Raw genomic sequence first — 19,703 nt, 5'->3', positions numbered from 1 at the left:
TGCAGTCGCGGAGCTCGGGTTGCGCGCTGGCATTTAATCGCGGAGGAGGAGGAGGTGGCGTCGTGTCCGGGACGGGAGGAGAGATTGGCCTAGGGCCAGCACGCAACCGGTTCCCGCGTCCCTGCGCACTGCTCACACTTCCTCGTACACGCTCCGAGGACCCGCATCTGCACTCGGGCCGTTTTACACCAGCCACTTTCTTGTCTCATAAGGGAAACTCCCCGTAGCGGCCAGGTCCAGTGGACAGCCCGTCAAAAACGGAACACAGATCGAACATGAAAACAGGTGTGCTGGACTGTGAAAAAAAGCAAAATAGAAACAGTGAACGGTCCAACAACAAGAAGAGCAATATAGAGCACCAGGAACGAGCAATTGGCGTCGTGGTGGCGTTGTGACCGGGTTGGACTACCAAGCAAGCGAGGCGGGATCAAGCCCCCCTCGCGTCATTTGTTTTTCGCTGTTCGCTTTATTCAAATTTGTGTCTGTGTCGTGGAGTAACGTTCGTTTGGTTAGCCGAGCGGTCTAACGCACGGCTTTCCGGAGTGGGAAGGAGCGCCTGGTCCCCAGCACGAATCCGCCCGGCGGACTTGTGTCGAGGTCCGGTGAGCCGGCCAGTCTGTGGATGGTTTTTAGGCGGTTTTCCATCTGCCTCGGCGAATGCGGGCTGGTTCCCCTTATTCCGCCTCGGCTACACTATGTCGGCGATTGCTGCGCAAACAAGTTCTCCAAGTACGCGTACACCACCATTGCTCTAGCACGCAAACATAGGGGTTACACTTGTCTGGTGTGAGACGTTCCCGGGGGGGGGGGGGGGGGGGGGGTAATGGGTCCACCGGGGGCCGAACCGCACAATAACCCTGGGTTCGGTGTGGGGCGGCGGAGGGGTGAAGTGGACTGCGGTGGTCGTCGTGGGGTTGTGGACCACTGCGGCTGCGGCGGGGACGGAGCCTCTCCGTCGTTTCTAGGTCCCTGGTTAACATACAATACGTACATCGTTCGTTTGCAACAGCGAGATGTAAGATAGCGACCAATAATGACAATTGATTCTGCACAAGTACTCTACTAGCAGCCGAAACGAAGTGGCTTTCGAATGGAACCACAAACGTTTGATGACAAGGCGACAAGTCAACTGAATCCTCCACCAGAAAACACGTATGGTGTATCATACACGGCGCTAGTCACAGTACGTGTGTCATATGATAGGAATCTCTTATAGACGCACCTAATTTGTACGACTGGTGATTGAGTGAGATAAGCCTCCTTGGCCGATATAGATGTTCGTATGAATGTGAAGGTGACCACACCCAAAGAAATGATGAAAAAAAAGTGTCACATAAGCTGCTGTTGAATCCTGCCTCGTCGTGGAATGGAGTGTGTAGGAAATCTGCTTTCTCGGATCACTAGACAAACAATTCAAACAAATCGTATTATGAATTTTATTACGAAAAGTACATGACAATACCAAACTTTGAGAATTACATAATGTGTCGCAAGCAAAGACCGACAGACAAAATAAGCAAGTTTCTTCAGTGTGGACAATGCTACATAGTACAAGCGAAATGACTAGAGTTGAAGCTACTGTAAAACTTGACCTGGCCGGTCGGCCGCAGCGCTTATGTTCTCTTCGCTTGGAGGCCGCTGCTGTTGCGTTGTCGTCGTGGAAAGGGATGAGTCAGCGTGCAGTGGCTGACGTCTTCTTCTTCACAGCCCTCTCGTTCCCGACTGTCGTGCCGGCGCGTCACTTTACGCTGTAACAGCTGCAACAAATGAACGCAGCAGTTTTACAATGACACAGTTTCTCCGTACTCTGTCAAAACATGTTTTTAACGTTTTTGAAGTTGAGTTCCGCTTTGGAAGTCTTGACTCTTCAATTCCTTTGTTGCAACATAGTTCACACCCGTTTTATTTGTCGTTTTCATTTCTGTGAGGCGTCTATGTGGTATCTCGCCTGCTCTCACTATTCATCAGATTTAATTGCCACAGTAATGTATTCTTACCACATGACTGATATTCTATAACCAATGGATAGTATGACAACTGCTAAGACTACGGTAAGAGAACAAATATTTCAATGACCGGACGGACAGTTCATAATGTTGAGGAGGAAAAAAGAAAAACAAAAAAAAACAAAAAAAACGGCACGAGGGAGTTGTGAACACGGCTCGCCCGGCTGCCAGTCCAGCAAAATGACTAGATTAGATTAGATTAGATTAACACTTGTTCCATAGATCATGAATACGACACTTCGTAATGATGTGGAACGTGTCAGGTTAATAAAATATGTCTGCACAAGGTATTGCATTACACAAAATATTGCATGACACTAATGTTTAAGCTAGTTATTTTTACCTTAATTTATATCTAAAAATTCTGCCAGTGAGTAGAAGGAGTTGTCATCTAGAAATTCTTTTAATTTATTTTTAAATGTTGGTTGACTATCTGTCAGGCTTTTGATGCTGTTTGGTAGGTGACCAAAGACTTTTGTGGCAGCATATATTACCCCTTTCTGTGCCAAAGTCAGATTTAACCCTGCATAGTGAAGATCATCCTTTCTCCTGGTGTTGTAGCTATGCACACTGCTATTACTTTTGAACTCTGTAGGATTATCAACAACAAATTTCATAAGTGAATATATATACTGTGAGGTTACTGTGAGGATCCCTAGATCCTTAAATAGATGTCTGCAGGATGACCGTGGGTGGGCTCCAGCAATTATTCTGATTACACGTTTTTGAGCAATGAATACTTTTCTACTCAACGATGAATTACCCCAGAATATGATGCCATACGAAAGCAGTGAATGAAAGTAGGCATAGTAAGCTAATTTACTGAGATTCTTGTCACCAAAATTTGCAATAACCTTAATAGCATACGTAGCTGAACTCAGACGTTTCAGCAGACCATTAATGTGTTGCTTCCAGTTTCACCTCTCATCAATGGCCACAGCTAAAAATTTTGAAAATTCTACCTTAGCTACAGACTTCTGTTCAAAGTCCATATTTATTACTGGAGTTGTGCCATTTACTGTACGGAACTGTATATACTGTGTTTTATCAAAATTTAAAGAGAGTCCGTTTGCTGAGAACCACTTAATAATTTAGTGAAAGACATCATTTACAATTACATCACTTAGTTCTTGGTTTTCGGATGTTATTACTATACTTGTATCATCAGCAAAAAGAACTAACTTTGCATCTTCATCAGTGTGGAATGGTAAGTCATTAATATATATCAAGAACAGTCAAGGACCTAAGACCGAACCCTGTGGGACCCCGTACTTGATAGGCCCCCAGTCTGAGGAATCAGCTGTTGTTTTAACATTACATGAATCACTTATTTCAACTTTCTGCATTCTTCCAGTTAAGTATGAATTAAACCATTTGTGCACTGCCCCCCTCAAACCATAATGATTTAGCTTATCACGACCCACGACGGCGCTGCTGCTTGAGGGTGCTCTTTATTACACTTCCTGTTCTGGGACCGTTCACTGTTTCTATTTTGCTTTTTTCACAGTTCAGTAGACCTTCTTCCTGTTTTCAAGCTTGATCTGTGTACAGCTTTTGACGGGCTAATCCACTGGGCCATCTTACCACTAAATCTCAAGGGAGGGGAGGGAGGGGAGGGGGGTGCGATGGGAGTTTTCCTTGTCAGTGTTATTCCTGTACTACGACGCACCTCTCAGGAGTGTGAGGCGCCTATGTTAAGTAAGGTAGCGGGCAGACAGATTCAGACAATGAGTCATGATTATCGCGTGACAGATGCGCTCTGATCCAGTAGCTAGCTGCAAGTAGTTGCGACAGCGGCCGAAAGGTGTCATTTACAGTCTACGAAAATATCGAGAAGTTAAAAAAATATCTTGGATGCAAAACTGTAGCTATTGCGACTATCAAGACTGTCATTAATTATTGCTAATTTGCTTATTAATGTAGATGTTACTTTGAATGGAAAGTAAGATATTAAATTAATATTTTTATATCTATTAACTAAGAATACGTAAGCGTGAGAACTGTGATTGTACAGAGAAAGCCAATTATGCTTTCAGAGTAATTTTATAAAGTTCAACTAGCCAGTTTATGGGACTAGGAAAACAAGAAACATTTTACGATGATTCTGCAATCTAAAGAGGGAGTTATTTTGCTATCTGTTAATGTAGTTAATTGTTCATTAAAGCTATTAAATTATGACTGGTCAAATATAAAAGACGTGGGATATCGCCGTTTCATGCTAATATCGGATTGGCTATGATGTGTATCAGCCAGTCAGAGGAGAGTACGTTCGCGCTTATTTTCTGGGCTAATGAACTGCTTTGTGAAGTCTAAAAATTCAGTTCGGAGCTCAGCCATCATCACGTTCGGATGTGGATATAAGGGACTCTGAATAGGCGTGATAATTTTGCACAATGATCACTAAAACTTGACTGTGGAGTGCCGTAAAGTGGTTGCGAACGTCTGAGGAAAACGAACAAGTGAAATTTCGATTTTAGTATGTAAACTAAATCAGCATGCAGATTATACAAGAAGGGACCGCAAACTGAACATTCGTAGTGGTCAAATTGTGTAATAGTTGACGAGCATTCTGTCACAGATAATCCGAGTGAGTGTGATTGCGTGTGAGTGTTGAAACTGGAACTTAAGATTAGCACAGGCTTAGCATTGTTTTGTACCAACGTGTGCAAATAAATGGAAGTTTTCACTCATAAACTACCTTCCAATCAGTCCTTTAGTCGTCCTGATACTGAAAGGCATTTGTAGCACCAATTGGATTCGTATAACGTTACTGGTTCTACCACAGATTTTACAATAGAGTAACGGCATTGGTTTTTAACAGGGAAGGCATGGGGATCAGATTGCAAAAGAAGAAATCACCGCGAGGTGAGTGAACAGTATTTCTGCAGGACGAGCACAAAGTAGTCACGACGTTGCAAGTGCTCTTTTCGTTTAAACGTCGGCACAAAAAGCGCGTATGTTGTGCTGGAAATTTGGAAATTTATGGTAAGGTCTTATGGGACCAAACTGATGAGGTCATCGGTCCCTAAGCCTACACACTACTTAATCTAACTTAAACTAATTTATGCTATGGACAACACACACACCCATGCCCGAGGGAGGACTTGAATCTCCGACGTGGGGAGCCGTACGGCCGGCCGTTGTGACCGAGCAGTTCTAGGCGCTTCAGTCCCGAACCGCGCTGCTGCTTCGGTCGCAGGTTCTAATCCTGCCTCAGGTATGGATGTGTGTGATGTCCTTAGGTTGGCTAGGTTTAAGTAGTTCTAAGTCTAGGGGACTGATGATCTCAGATGTTAAGTCCCATAGTGCTCAGAGCCATTTGAACCATAAGGAGCCGCACGGACCGTGTATGTTGTGCTGTCGCCAGTGCAGTTTCGCACTTTGCTGAAAGTGAAGTTGTGAGACACTGTCCTTACAGAATGTCGAGATATAGCAACAGACTTAACGAACTAGGAATGACAATAGAGTTTATTAATGGCAAACGCAAAATTCCTGATGGAAATTCTCCGCACTGCCGAGAACAGAAAGAATAGAAAATTTATTGCCCGAACATTTAAAAACTAAAACACTTGTCTGATCTATAAAATACACTATGTGATCAAAAGTATCCGGACACCCCTCAAAACATACATTTTTCATATTGGATGCATTGCGCTGCCACCTACTGCGAGATCAGTGACCTCAGTCGTCATTAGACATCGTGAGAGAACAGAATGGGGCGCTCCGCGGAACTCACGGACTTCGAACGTAGTCAGGTGATTGGGGATCACTAGTGTCATACGTGTACATGAGATTCCCCACTCCTAAACATCCCTAGGTCCACTGTTTTCGATGTGATAGTGAAGTGGAAGCATAAGGGACGCGTACAGCATAAAAACGTACAGGCCGACCTCGTCTGTTGACTGACACAGACCGCCGACAGTTGAAGAGGGTCGTAATGTGTAATAGGCAGACATCTATCCACACCATCACACAGGAATTCAAACCTGCATCAGGATCCACTGCAAGTACTATGACAGCTAGACGGGAGATGAGAAAACTTGGATTTCATGGTCGAGCGGCTGCTCATAAGCCATACATCACGCCGGTAAATGCCAAACGACGCCTCGCTTGTTATAAGGAGCGTAAACATTCTACGATTGAACAGGGGAAAAACGTTGTGTGAAGCGACGGATCACGGTACACAATGTGGCGATCCGATGGCAGGGTGTGGGTGTGCCGAATGCCCGGTGAACGTCATCTCCCAGCGTGTGTAGTGCCAACAGTAAAATTTGGAGGCGGTTTTGTTATGGTGTGGTCGCGTTTTTCATGGAGGGGGCTTGCACCCCTTGTTGTTTCGCGTGGCACTATCACAGCACAGGCCTACACTGATGTTTTAAGCACCTTCTTGCTTCGCACTGGTGAAGAGCAATTCGGGGATGGCGATTGCATCTTCCATCACGATCGAGCAGCTGTTCATAATGCACGGCCTGTGGTGGAGCGGTTACATGACAGTATCCTCCCTGTAATGGACTGACCTGCACAGAGCCCTGACCTGAATCTTACAGAACACCTTTGGGATATTTTGGAGCGCCTAATTCGTGCCAGGCCTCACCGACCGACATCGATACCTCTCCTCAGTGCAGCACTCCGTGAGAAATGGGCTCCCATTACTCAAGAAACCTTCCAGTACCTGATTGAACGTATGCCTGCGAGAGTGGAAGCTGTCATCAAGGCTAAGAGTGGGCCAACAACGTATCGAATTCGAGCATTACCGATGGAGGGCGCCACGAACTTGTAAGTCATTTTCAGCCAGGTGTCCGGATACTTTATATCACATAGTGTATATCCAAACCCATCAGACGATATTAAGAAGGTACTATGTGGCGCCTCTTTGCTTTATCCTCTGTGCCTTGTTGTCTTTCTAAGTGCCAAACACACTATCTGATCGTCAGTATCCGGACGCCCATATGTAATGCGGGTAAAGAGGCCAGTAGTAGAATGTTGTTAGTAGAGAAGGAGTAACAGCAGAATGGATCGATCAGGAGAGCTCATTGACTTGGAACGTGGATTAGCCATTGGATGTCACCTGAGCAACAAATCTATCGCGACGTTCCACCCCTCCTAAGGTGCACAAGTCGACTGTCGGTGCCGTGATTGTGAAGTGGAAACGCGAAGAAACAACCACAGCTAAACCAACACCAAGTAGATCTGCTGTACGGACAGGGACCGTTGAATATGGCGGGGCGCGGGAAGAGAGAGAGAGAGAGAGAGAGAGAGAGAGAGAGAGATAGAGAGAGAGAGAGAGAGAAGGGGGAGTGGGGCAGGAGGGGAGAGGGGGTGTAACAAATTTCTTGAAATCAGCGGAATGAATGACGGGAGTTCAGTGCTGCTACTAGCAATGCAGTTACCAGAATGATTGTGCGTAGGGGTTAAAAAGCATGGGGTAAGATGATAGATCAGCTCCTTATCAGCGGTCCATTTCTGTAGTCGGTGTTAAGCGACGGTTTTGGGCAGTGGATGACTGGAAACAAGTGATGTGAAATGATGAATCTCGCTACACTCTGTGCCAATCCGATGGAAGTGTTTGTGCTTGGCGAATGACTAGAGAACGTTACCAGTCATATGTAGTACGAACAGTGAAGTATGAAGGAGGTGGTGTATGGTATGGGTTTTTTTGTAGTTAGCATGTGGCTTCGATATCGTTGTTAAGAAAGCCTTAAACGCTGATGCATATGAGCCCATTTCGCAGCATTGTTTACTGCGTATAGTAAAAGCATAGTTCGGAGACGATGATTGTTTGTGGCACCATGACGATAGCCCTGTAATAAAGCAGCATCTGTGAGGAAATGGTTTGTAGTCAACAACAGTCCTGAAATGGACTAGCTTGCCCACAGTCTCGCTCTGAACCCAATGGAATATCTTTGGATTGATTTAGGAAGTTGAGTTCGCTCTAGACCACAGCGTCAAACATCATTACCTTCTCTGTTTTCGGCTCTTGAGGAAGAATGGGCTGCCATTCATCCACAGTTATTCAAACAACTTATCGAAAGTGCTTCCAGCGGAGTTCAGGTTGTCATAAAAGCAAAAGGTGGAGACCTACCATTTTAATATCAACTATTAAGTGTCCGGAGACTTCCGATTAGATAATATAACACCCTAATCTATTTTTCTTCATCAACAGAAGACATTTCCTTTTTTTACTTTGGCACCAAAAAAAGCACTCCGTCTTCAAGCCACAAGTGGCCCATCGGGACCATCCGACCGCCGTGTCATCCTTAGTTGAGGATGCGGATAGGAGGGGCGTGTGGTAAGCACACCGCTCTCCGGTCGTTACGATGGTTTTGGCAGCAATTTCGATTAAAATATTATCCTTTTACGTCCTTATTAGTGATTTCCGGTTTTTGGAAATGACTGGTTTTCAGCTTTGAGTGGTTTGGTTTGAATGTTTATCTAACGGTAGGCAGATGATGGTTGAAATGATCGCTATAGCAAAAATCTACTAATACCAGTATTACTGGCCCCTGTTTTGATAAGAACCGAGGTAGAATCTTCCTACACGTCGGTCAGGGGCCTGAAGATGGCGTAGTAAAACACTCAAACTGGTAGCCAAATAAAACGAATTTGGAAACTAGACGGCTGAAAGGTGTTTAATTTGACATCCTATACTATAATTTTTGTCTGGTACACACTATTGGCATCCCATCAGAGGCAGATAATTTCACAAATTCTCTCTCTCAAGTTGTCACGTAATCGTGACTTATTTAGTTCCCTGCAGCTCGTGGTCTTGCGGTAGCGTTCTCGCTTCCTGCCCACGGGGTCCCGGGTTCGATTCCCGGCGGGGTCAGGGATTTCTCCTGCCTCGAGGTTAATGGGTGTTGTTGTGTCGTCTTTATCATACTCATTTATCCCCATTACGGTCTGAGGAAGGCAATAGCAAACCACCTCCACTCGGACCTTGCTAGTACAGCGGCGCGGGTCTTCCACATCGTACCCTACGCTCCCCGGAGTATGGGACCTCATCCTCAAGAAAAGGTCTTTCACACAAATTCGTCGAACGAAGTATTGTAGCATTTTTGCAACCACAATATGGAGACTTGGAAACTCTACCGGAGAAAGGCATAGTAGACGTCCTGGACAGTTTTAACGTAAAAAGATTTGTCATTATAGTTGGAAGTACCTTGCGTATCAGTCAGATCTGCACGTGCACAGGGACGCTTTCAACTGAAACGGCAAACAATCTCGAAACAGTTCGAAAACAGATGTAAGATTGACTGTGCCCTAAAAAAAACTTTATAAAACTATCACAGTAATTCTTTGAAGGCCACAATGAATCCTTTGAACCTAGCGTTTTCTTTAATGTCAGTGAGTTTAGGGAACTGGATTCTCTTTGTCAGAATGTGTTCCTTCTACAGTACGATTTTCTTTTTTAATGGAGCCCCATCAGATGAGAGAAAGTTACCTTACTGTGGACAATGTGCAATAAAGTCCACTTAAAATGCGAAGTCTGAAATCTATTCCGCATCTTCTAATTTTCGTTCCTGCACCACTTTTTCCTTCACAAATTCAACAATAGCGAGTTTGAAATCGAAAAATAGTTACAGGCATGCCCATTGCCTTTACCAACGTACTTTGCAGTAACATATAGTTTCCATACTCATCGTTCGGTTCCAATGAAAACTGTTGCAACCGACAATGGAATAGTACGTGCAGCTTCAGAAATTTTACTATTCGTACCGCCAATTTCCCCACGTGCTTCACGCCTGCAAATATAGCACAAAGTGTTTCTTGATATACAGAACAATGAATCCCGTCTGTCGATCGTTGTAATTTTTTGCTCTTTCATTGTCAACTAAATCTTTAAATTCTTTCTTCGCGGTATTCTAATGTTGATTCGTTGCAGATATGAAGTACCTATCGCTTATGCGAACTGACAGTTCTTATCCCTCTCTTTTCCACTCCTGTTTATTTTAAAGAATTCGACACATCGTTAGCTGCCTGTTTTTGAGCAGCCTCTAGGTCTGTGAATGTCCTTCATACCACGAACAAACAGCGAAGAGTAGACAGCGCTGACATCGCGATTCTGCCGAACTCAGAGGGTTGTGCCGAACGAAATATGCGGCACCGCAATGCTATTCCGGGTACTTCCTAGAAGGACCGGGCAAAGCCGACTGAGAGGCCGGGCTTTGATCTGCACGCGGCGCGCACTCCCTGCACGTGGGAACTGTAACACGCGTGGCCAGCCCTGCCATGGAGCAACAGGCCAATATTCATCCTACTTGTGCAGATATTCATCACATAACGGGTTCTAAACTTAAATCTTGTTCTGACCCCCAAGGGCACTAACATACTTTTGTGTTCGTTGTGACGGCTGTTTCTTGGACGTATGATGATTGCATTTGTTTGTGATCATTGTGCATAATTATGGTCTTTTTGATCGCCTATGATCACCTAAGAATAGTCTGTAATTTGACCAAAACTGATGGTTTTAACAGTGACACACAGCTATTGCGCGAAATCACGAATTTTCCAAAATCGTTTCAATTCTTGAACTGTTCATAAAATAAACCGTGTGTCTTGTTTTGTACGACTCGTCTTGTACGAGGCGTGTTTTTTTAAGTAAGTACCGTTTTGAAGTTCAAAAAAGACGTGCTAAGATATCTCAATAATTTTATTTTACATGAAAGCCTGTACCTTAATCTACGTACTGACACCATTACAGTCTGATTAGTCTGATTCTTCCTGGTGTACATTGTGTACTGAGTGTTTAAGTTGCAACTCGTCAGGGTAGCCGAGAGCGCTAACGCGCTGCTTCCTGGACTCGGGTAGGCGCGCCGGCCCCGGATCGAGTCCGCCCGGTGGATTAACGACGAAAGCCGATGTGCCGGCCTGCCTGGATGTGGTTTTTAGGCAGTTTTCCACATCCCGCTAGGTGAATACCGGGCTGGTCCCAATGTTCCGCTTCAGTTACACGGCTCGCAGACATCTGAACACTTTCGCACTATTCCATGGATTACACTCGACACAGACAGTTAGGGTACACTAATTCCGTCCTGGGCGGCACAGGATAACGGCAGGAAGAGCATCCAGGCACCCCTTGAACATTAACATGACAAACCCGATTAACGATGGCTGACCCTGCGTAACTGCGGGACGAGGCTCAAGCGATAGATAGATAGAACTGAGGGTTTAAGATGCCTCCAATAATCGTGAGTTCCGCCGACTGTGAAGTACTGGCTGTTATAAGATTTCTTAGTGCTAAAGGCCTAAAAGCGAGCGTTATTCATCGTGAGATCTGTGCAGTTTACGGAGAAAACATTATGAGTGATGGAATGGGAAGAAAGTAGGTGAGAGGATTTAAAGATGGCCGCACAAATGTGCATGATGAGCAACGGGAGTGGGCGTCCTTCGGTCGTTAATGAAAGCTTGGTGCAGGAAGTGGACAATAAGGTGAGAGAAAGCAGGCACTTTACGATTTCCTCCTTGCGGGATGACTTTTCTAATGTTTCTCGTAGTGTTTTGTATGGCATTGTGACCGAGCACTGGAATTACCGAAAATTGTGCGCACGTTGGGTACCGAAAATGTTGACGGATGTGCACAAAACCAAACGTTTAGACAGTGCATTGACTTTGCTTGAGCGGTACCACAACGACGTCTATGATTTCTTAAGCCAAATTGTTACGGGCCTACGCCACACCAGAATCAAAGCAACAGTTCATGGAAGTTGAGCAAGGGCATCGTTTTGCTGCAAGACAATGCTCGTCCGCATGTGGCGAATCAGACCAAAGATCTCATCACATCTTTTCGATGGGAATTTCTAGATCATCCTCCGCGCAGCCCCGATCTTGCGCCCAGTGACTACCATCTGTTCCTGCACTTGAAGAAACACCAGGGTTGTCAGCGTCTTCAAGACGCTGACGAAGTCCAAACAGGGGTGACGCAGTGGTTAACAAGTCAGGCGGCAGACTTCTATGAGGAGCGTATTCAAAAACTGGTACAACGTTGTGACAAGTGCCTCAATATTGACGTAAATTATGTAGAAAAGTAGATTAAGGTACAGGCTTTCATGTAAATAAAACTATTGAGATATATTAGCACGTCTTTTTTTTAAATTTCAAAATGGTACTTACTTAAAAAACACGCCTCGTATATTAAGCAACTCCGAAACAAAAGCTACAGGGATTTCGCAAAGCAAGAAGATGATAATTAGAACTGCCGGCATAACTTGGCAACCCATGGTCTGCACATCTATAGTGTCTGTTATTCTGGTCCGAACCAGAGGCAACAGTTGCGGCGAACTGCGCGATACAGTTAGGCGCGCTTGCCAAGGCGAACGTGCGGTGCCGCGGGAGGTTCGATTTGGGGCCGCAGTGTCGACGTGAGAGGCATTTTACACTCTATGCCGCTGGCCACAAAGCCTGAATACGTAGTACACGAAGTGTTTGGTTCCGTTGTAAGTGTCAGCCTATATTGCATAATGGACCGGATACGATACAAAACTTTCACGAAAGCTGCGAATGTGTATAAAGAGATGCTCCACAAATCCGAAATGAACAACATCCGAAGGAAATATACCGACAGAAACTGGATGTCAATATGGGTAAACATATTCGACAAGCACTTAACTAAGCGGTCAAATTTGGCATCACGTAGCGAATGAAACAATAACAACAAATGGAAAGCTTAACTCAGTTGAACCATGCAAAACTAGTGACTGTTGATTCTGCGTAGAAAAGAAAATCTGTGGGATAGATTTTCGTGTATCAATTACGAGCAGGTATGCCGGAGGACACGAATTAAGTTTTCTTTCATTAGAACAAATTAAAGAAATATATGCTTGTTCACGAAAGCGACCACAGGACAGTTTTGCACGTTATAAATCGATGAAACATTACGTAAGGAATACTTAAAAAATGTAAATAAACTAAGTATAACAAACACTACACAATGCATCTTTACTCCAGTGTAAGTTTAAGAAGATAAATCTTTCTTAATGAAACATGTAAAAACGTCATACACACTTCACACTAACGTTGTACCATTTAATAACAACAGGTGTTACGTTTCCTATACAGACCAGTGAACAAACTGGCAGCTGTAACGTTGGATCAGTCAACAACAGAGGTGTGGGCTCATTTCAGAACAACGAGCACACTGACTGGTCTTACGTGTTATGATTCACAGGATAACTAGATGCCGATATGTGGCACTACTGTAACCGGATTTTAAATAAAGCGTATTATGACACAAAGGAGTTAAAGACATTAGCTGCCAGTGGGCATTGATTTATATCAATATGTCACGTTGAAAATTTGTGCAGCACCAGGATCCTAACCCGGGTCTCCTACTTGCTGGGTAGATGTCCTGACCACTACACCATCTGGACACAGTAAATAGCACAACCTCATGGATTACCCTAGCACGCCCCCGGTGAGATCCAGTTTATCCAAACACTGCTGATATAGTGACCCTGCTCAGTAGTCTTATTACGTGTAGGATCTCGCCGATTCACGTAAGAGTCTGAATTTGATGTCATCTGCACTTACGGGATCATTGGCCTCAATTGTATATCTGTGGTGTTTGTTCTTTTGGACATGTCCGTCCCCGCCTTAATTTAATATGTCTGAAAGAACAGACACCACATATATGTATATAACGAAGGAGAAGACGGCCAGTGATCCCTTCAGTGCAGATGACATCAAATTCAGACTCTTACGTGAATCGGCGAGATCCTACACGTAATAAGACTACTGAGCAGGGTCACTATATCAGCAGTGTTTGGATAAACTGGATCTCACCGGGGGCGTGCTAGGGTAATCCATGAGGTTGTGCTATTTACTGTGTCCAGATGGTGTAGTGGTCAGGACATCTACCCAGCAAGTAGGAGTCTTTAATTCCATTATATCTTGATTCATAGTGTCTGCAGGATCAAATTGGTGTCTGTTCTTTAACACACATCTGAACGAAAGGTACCACACAGAAAAATGTATTATGTTTATAATACAAATATTAAGTGCAGTTAAGTGGAATACAGTAATAACAGGTGAAACTAGGAATCAAATACCTCTTAATTAAAACAGTGAACCAACTTCAGGATGGAAATGAAATGAAGTCCCATGCTTTTTGACAGAGCGTAGGGGAACGATGCGGGAGACCGACTCTGCCGTATTAGGTAAGTTCCTAATGGAGGTGGTTTGCCGATGCCTTTCTCCGACCGTAATGGAGATCAATGATGATGATGAAGGCGACACAACACCCAGTCATCCCGGGCAGGTGAAAATCTCTGACCCCGTCGGGAATGGAACCCGGTACCACATTCTCGGGAAGCGAGAACGCTACCGCGAGTCCACGAGCCACAGACGACTTAAGGATATTAAGAACTTATTTTGTAAGGTGATGCCGGTAGATGCCACACAAGTGTACGCAACTCAGAGTTTACTTGAAGTTTATGAGAATTTGATTATATAGATAAAACTTCTCGTTGAGGATGAAATCCAAACAGCAAAATGCTCCATTAATACCGAAAAATACAAAAAAGAAAGTTGACTTAAAGCGAGGATTAATCTTAAGGTGCATATTGTTTGTTGTTACGTCAAGGAGAAAACAACTGCAACCATCCATAAAACAAAACCGCTTTCGGTCAATGGACAGTTCGTAGTGCAGAGTCTAGCAGTGTCTCACATAGTACATTATTATTATCATAGATCGCTTATCTCGACCCTGATACTGTCAGGAAATAACATTTTCACAAATATACATTTGACAAAATAGAGCGTCAAAGTTATAGGCGCCGGCGCCTGTTAATGTGTGTATTTGGGGTGAACATTAATAAAACCGATAAACTCCAGGGACGGATTCCCGACTAGAAATGAAGGAAGAAAGGTGCCATAAACATGTGTCCCGAAAGGGACGGTGTGCGTGCAACAACAACAAATCGTCCCGGAACACAGTACAGAGCTGCATCGCATCCACGTCACAACAAATGTTCAAAGTGGCCTCCATTGGATGCAATGCAGGAGTTCACACGTCGCACCATGGATTGCTGCAATCTTTTGCACGTTACGGCTTCTCTCCGAATAGCAGGCATCGTGAACAAGCTGTTGAAAGATCTGCACGTCAGTAATTGATTCAGCACGCACAACGCTTTGAGATGCTTCCAGAGGTAAAAATCCAGGGGCTTTAAGTCCGGTGATCTAGCAGGCCATGCTACAGGGTCTTCGCGTCCTATTCAGTCTCCAGGGAAGGCTATGTTGAGGTGTCAGCGAACTGTAATGCGGAAATGGGGTTTGCTCAGTCATGCAGAAACCACATAACCTGTCGTATTGCCAAAGACATATTCTCAGCAGCCCAAGCAGAGTATTCAGCAGGCAGTCCAGGTGCGTTCCTTCGTCGAGGTGTTGTGGAATAATAACCAGACTTTCTTTGAATGACTCTAGAACTGTCACAGCAGATTCTGGGTCAACGGAGAGTGAGTTTACGAGTATCAAAATATGTGACATACATGATTTCGTTGGCTTCGAAGCCCAAATTTTTTGCAACGCCAAGTGATCGTAGATCTTTGTATGTGACATAAATTTGAACTTCAAATGTTTACCCGTTCCTGAGAAAAAGGGGTCTTAACAGACAATCGGATAATAAAGGACAAAAAATGTTTTTTCATATGGTATAACTGCAAATTAACAAATTTCTGATTTAATTACAAATTAACAATTTTCCGATTTTTCCCCTTTGCTTCTATTGTGAAATTTTGCTTCTTGGCAAATTTCATGATTCTAGGTCAACGGGATTTAGGTTTTGACGTGTGAGTTTATGAGTATCAAAATATGTGACATTAATGGCCCTATCTTTTGACTGCATAGACTTAGAAGCTTACATTTTTACACTGCCAAGGAACCAGAGACCTTGATATGTGACATAAACCTCAGCTTGATACTTTTACCCGTTCTTGAGATAAGTGGGTGTTAAGGGATGGACAGGCAGGCAGTCGGATGACAAATGGCAAAAAATTATTTTTTGCATGTGATATAATTACGAGTTAATATTTTTGTGGATTTTTTCCTATTCTTGTTCTGTGTTAAATCGCTTCTTGCCAAATTTTATGATTCTTGGTGAATGGAAAGCACTGTATGGATTTTGATGAGTGAGTTTGCGAGTACTAAAATATGTGACATAAATGGTCTTATCTTTTGAGTGCAGTGATTTAGACCTATCGGTCGCCATGGCTCTATGAGTCGATCATTCAATAGCTTTGCCAGAAGTATGTTTAAATAAGCTGTATTTCGTAAAATTTCAGTTTCTTTACAATGAGTGTTTCGCACGGTAATTGTAGGCTGTAAATCTGACATAACTATCTTCACCTCTTTCGCCTCAATCTAAATTTCATCACCTTCAACGCTCGCACCAAGAAGCAGTCTTTCCTCTTGCATATGTCTGAGAAAAATGAGTGCAGCTAAAAACAGGAAAACATGCCTGTATAGAGGCCTGATTTGCAGACGAAGTTCGATGGCTCAGTAGAGGTATGATTCTAAACAGATTTAGTGAGCCTCTGCCAGCTATAAAATCTTTTACGTCTGAAAGAGAGGAAGATGTCTCCCAACTGTATGATTTGTTCTGGTTGTTGGATCTGACATTAGTAACATTTGTAATGGGTTAAACAAAGAACTTCGAGGAAAAAACCTAACTGTCGTAAATCTTGGGTCTTCTATAAAGTGTTTCACGCAAAAACTTGGCCTTCTCAAAGCACGGTTATAGAAATTAAATGTGAAACACGTTCCTGAAATACAGTCAGAACTACCGAATTTTTTTTCACACGACTAATATCTTGAAAACTAAGTAGTAAGTCTACTACTTTTGACGGAAGGGAAATTACCTCTTATGTATTTTGTGTAGTTAAAAGGTTAATGTTGGCTACGGCGTTGTTTTGTGCTTAAACCTTTCTGATTTTTTAAGTCAGTAAATCTCTAAATGGACTAAATTGCATGTAATAGATCCCAAGTCTAAAAACGTTGAGCATCACTGACTTAGAAGTTTAAACTTTATACAGCGCTAAGAGACCGTAGACTTTAGTAGGTGACATAAATTAGAACTTGATACGCCTATCCGTTCCTGAGAAATAGGACTCTTAACAGTCGGACGGACAGACAGCAAATTGATCCTATGATGGCTTCGTTTCTGCCGACTTATGAACCCTAAAAATCAGGTGAAGTTTTCATTGATAGAATGAAAAAGGGCTCATACGATATCTGAAAAGAGCTGCTAGCGAAAAATGATAAAGAAAGAGATAGGTAATAACGAAAAGGAATGGTTAAAGTTTTGCCTTCGGCATCTAAGGACACTGGTTCGATTCCCGGTCTGGAACGACGTCACTGAGCCTCGTGAGGCCAAATGATAAGCTGCTTGAATAAAGAAGCAGCGCCATTATCAGCATTAATCTACTGGCAATAACGGTTGGAGAGATTCGCGACATGCTCATCACATGTCTCACAATCATAGATCGCTCTTCATCGGGCATAGGTTTGTATGTGTTGTTCTTAGCATAAGTTAGTTTAAGTTAGTTTAAGTAGTGAGTAAGTCTAGGGACCGATGACCTAAGCAGTTTGGTCCCTCAGGAATTCACACACTTTTTTTTTTTTTGAGATCGCTCCTCAGACAATCTTGTAGGAGCCGGACTGTCGGTATAGACCTTATGCTTAATCCATGTGTGGTATTTACGTGTAAAACGTTTCATTTGTAGTGATAAATAAAGCAACCTTTTCCGTTGACGCTGGGCATCGCGTGAAAAAAGTGATAAGCAGTACTTCTTTAAACTGACTCTACTTAGACATTTAGAAAATGAAACTGCTCATATCTGCAGAAGCACTAAAGAAAATAGCCTCTGACGACTCGCGAGACACACCCTTCACTCAGTTATACTCTTTCAGAACTAGTCTGTTTTCCGAAATTTTCAGATAGGTGGTGCCCCTGTCTGCTGAGTTGGCGGAAGCCATGTGTCTCTCCCGGATGTGGCGACGTGACGTAGCACGCAGACTTAGGTGTGGCTTCATTAATTTAATGGCACCACCTGCCCGAGAATCGCGTGCCGCTGTCACGTGCATTCATCGTCCTTGCGGTAGACTTATTTCACGCAGGAAGCGAAGGGCAGGACAGCCTTTAAAAAATTGCTTTCATTCAAATATAGGCTAATCGCACGCAATTTGTCTGCTGTTTGCGTCCAACAGTACTCGGAATTAGAAAACAAAACTATTGACAGGTGCTATCACCATTTCTAAAAAACTTAAGGCAATACCGCAGCTGTTCACTGATACTGAATCCACGTCAATTTGCAAAGCCAAATAAAACAAATTTAATTGGAACACTCGCTGTCTGAGTTATAATCACGCCTCGTCTACTGACATTCTGTAACATTTCATCCACATTTACACGACTACTCTGCAATTCACACTAACATATGCATCAGATAATGACATTATTATTAAAAAGATGCAACAGAGTAGCTGTTTCTAATAATTAATCTCTATTAGGCTGTTTCGGCATTTATCGCCATTGTCAAGTACGTGCGAACACAATTTTGGGACTACACTGATTAGCCAGAACACTATGACCACCGGCCTACTATCGATATAAACCAGTCCAAGCGATAGCAGCGTCATCTGGCGAGCATGTAGTATCCGTCAGCTTGCTGTCCGCGAGTAAAATGGGGAAGGCGCGCGATCTATCTGACTTTGACCGAGGGCAGATTGTGATGGCCCAGAGGCTCGGCACGAGCATTTCGGAAACTGCACAACTTGTCGGGTGTCGGAGGACTGCCGTGGCGAGTGCCTTCAACACGTGGAAAACCATGGTGAAACCACATACAGACGTCGTGGGGTTGGACGGCCACGCCGGCCGGGGTGGCCGAGCGGTTCTAGGCGCTACAGTTGCAGGTTCGAATCCTGCTTCGGGCATGGATGTGTGTGATGTCCTTAGGTTAGTTAGGTTTAAATAGTTCTAAGTTCTAGGGGACTGATGACCTCAGAAGTTAAGTCCAATAATGCTCAGAGCCATTTGAGCCATTTGGACGGTCACGCCGCATTATGTCGTAGGCTGGGCAGACTGAAACTGGACAGGTGGTGAACTGTGGCGGAACTAACATCAGACTTCAATGCTGGGCAAAGTACAAGAGTGTCTGAACGCACAGTGCACCGAAAACTACTAACGATGGGTCTCCGCAGCATGTGGCAATGTTAACACAACGACCTCGGCAACTGCGACTGAAATGGGCACGAGACTATCGGAACTGGGTGTAGGCACAGTGGCAGTGTGTTTCATGGTCTGATGAATCCCGATACCTTCTTCATCATTCCGATGGGAGGGCGCCGATCCGTCGTCTTCCAGGGGAACAGCTCTTGACGCCTGTACCGCGGGAAGGATGCAAGCTGACGGGGACTCCATTATGCTCTGGTGAACATTCACGTGGGCATCCATTGGTCTAATTGAGCTCGTGCAAGGCCACATGAAGGCGAAGGAGTGTAGTACACTGGTTGCAGACCACGTACACCCCTTCATGAAGATCTTGTATCCCGACGGCAGTGGTATTTTTCAGCAAGGTAATGCGCCATGTCACAAGGCCAGGAGTGTGATGGAGTGGTTCGAGGAACACAGTGGCGAGAGTTCCAATTGATATAGTGCCCTCCAACTCGCCAGATCTGAACCCGATCGAACACATCTCGGATGTGACT

The 19,703-nt window shown here is 44.1% G+C and overlaps 1 long non-coding RNA gene across 1 annotated transcript in view; it reads right to left on the bottom strand.

Annotated features, from left to right (window-relative positions):
- Positions 1-1,495: 1,495 nt before the first annotated feature.
- The window catches only part of LOC126297686 (uncharacterized), an 88,325-nt gene continuing 70,117 nt past the window's right edge, over positions 1,496-19,703 (bottom strand). Inside the window, exon 3 of the long non-coding RNA XR_007552565.1 lies at positions 1,496-1,757. This is a non-coding gene — a long non-coding RNA (uncharacterized LOC126297686). The remainder of the gene's footprint in view (positions 1,758-19,703) is intronic.

This window comes from Schistocerca gregaria, chromosome X (assembly GCF_023897955.1).
Source record: "Schistocerca gregaria isolate iqSchGreg1 chromosome X, iqSchGreg1.2, whole genome shotgun sequence".
NCBI classification, from domain to species: Eukaryota; Metazoa; Arthropoda; class Insecta; order Orthoptera; family Acrididae; genus Schistocerca; species Schistocerca gregaria.
This window is presented reverse-complemented; position numbering and strand designations above follow the sequence as displayed.